Raw genomic sequence first — 2,245 nt, 5'->3', positions numbered from 1 at the left:
ATATTGGGTCGTTCGGAAAGTCGTTTCGTTTTTTTCTTGGTGGAAATGAAACACAATAGATTACTAAACAAAAACTATTGCCAAGAATCGAAGAAAATTTTTAGCAAACAAGACTTACTATATCAGTTGTCCAAATATATAATGATTATGCAGCTTAAGCGTGAAGTTGGCTGTGAAAAGAATTAAGTCTTTTCTTGGGAAAAACGAAATTACTTTCCGAACAACCCAATATCTCCCATCGCGAAACGCGGACTCGCGCGCAGAATCGCGATCTCGGCGGAGGGAAGCGTTTCGACGTCGGCCAATTTTTCCGGGTTTCTGAAAAAAAAAAGCGGGCGGCGCGTAAAATTCGCGAAGGCGTCGCCCAGCGAATATTCGATGTTTCACCGGGCCCCAACGGGAGAAACCGTGTCGACAGACACCGAAGTGGTGCCCCCGTGCGCCGACGGGCGATATTATCGCGCGGCGCGCAAAGTGCCATTAAAATATAATTAACGTCGCTATAAATTATATTTACCGGCGGCCCCCGCGTATGCGTGACCTGTAATTCGACTGCGAGAACCGCCGCGACGACGCGAACCCCGGCCCCGACAAGTTTTATACCGGTTTTAATATACGGATATTAATAAAGGGATGCCGGGGATGTAACGCGGGCACAGCGCCGCCGACGTCGCCGCGGCGATGCATTAAAGACAACTTATTGGATTCTTCGGGTGACAAGCGATTAAAGGATTTATCCTCTCGCGCGGATCGTTTACCAGCGATATTCGGTGATCGAGGTATCGCGCGATCACGGGGTCGTAAGCATCGAAGCTGCCGCGCCCTTTAATATTCCAAGGGGACTGCAGAGAGACGGCGAGCGCCGTCTAGTCTTCGTCTCTTGAAAGTAAAATTGCAGTGCAAGTGGTACGACCGGTAATATGGGGCATCGTAAAGTCTCGATAAAGAGGTGACGAACTATAAAGTATATTAGTTTCAGAGGAGTAAATAAATCGTGGCGACGATTGGACGGCAATCGTTATTGGAGGAGAAATCTTCTCCAGAGGAGCTTCTGGAGTGCGAGTGGAAATGGCAAATGTTATATATGTGCACATTACTGATGAGTTTAGAATTAAAACCCAGTTTCGAAGTTGTTCTATGCTATATGAAATGGACGACAGTGTATATGTAAATGATTATGATATTTTGATACTAGTTGTAAGATAAAGGTTATGTACATAACCTTAATATAAAGGGACAGGTCGATTAAGATGGCTAAAACTGCTCTTAAATGTTTTTTAATGATTATTTTACTATTTGGTATTTAACCAAGAAAAATTTGTTTGTGCAAAATTTTAACCTTGCTAATTTCATAAAAAGAAAAGATACAGAAACACCGCCTCTTTTGGATATAACATCCACCCTCTTTTGTATTAGCCGACTTCATTTGTATTTGCCCTCTTCGTTTAGTTTGGTTCCATCTACTTTGAGTTTGACCACGCCCCTTTTACATTAATCCCGCCCTTTTTGAATTAATCTCGTTTACTGTGGGACTAGAACCGCCCCTTTGGGTTTGATCCGCCCTCTTTTACGTTGCTCCCATAAAATGAAACTACAAGAGCCTATACAAACGTATTTTTCAAAAAATATGAATTCATTTATCCCAAAATAAATACAAAATAAATTAGAATATACCTTTTATAGTCTCAAACCAATGAAATTGATTCTATTACAATAAAAATCGCAATTTTTCCTTAAGAACGCAATAAACTATTTAAATTCCCACTTAAACTTCTATTTAAATTTTTAATTAAATTTTCACCCGATCTTCCATTTTAGTTTTCGATCACATTTACAACTATCACAGCGTAATCACCGGGAAAAGCATGACAGTCGTAGGCAGTGAGAAACAGCGAGCCATTTATTTTCGTTCCCGTGCGGCAAAAACTCGGAAACGGACGCCGATTGGATTCGTTACAGTGCCGGGGTCCAATCGAATATTCTTTAGTTATCGTCGACCGGTAAAACACGTCGCATCGTGTGACGGGAGGGAAAAAAAGGGTAGAGAGCCCCATCGCCGTAGTCAAATCGAACGCTAACCGGTTCGACATGCTTGCCCTGTCGCAACGCGTCGGCGTCGCGAGGGCTCGATCGGCCGATGCTGAAGTGGCGTCGAGACGCAGTTTAGCGCTGGACGCTTCACCTGTTGATACCTTTTTCTTTTTTTTTACACGTCGCCGTCGCCCCCCGTTAGCGCCCGTTAAAC

The sequence above is a fragment of the Augochlora pura genome, chromosome 2 (assembly GCF_028453695.1).
Source record: "Augochlora pura isolate Apur16 chromosome 2, APUR_v2.2.1, whole genome shotgun sequence".
In the NCBI taxonomy this organism is placed as follows: Eukaryota; Metazoa; Arthropoda; class Insecta; order Hymenoptera; family Halictidae; genus Augochlora; species Augochlora pura.
Note: the sequence above shows the minus strand (reverse complement) of the source record.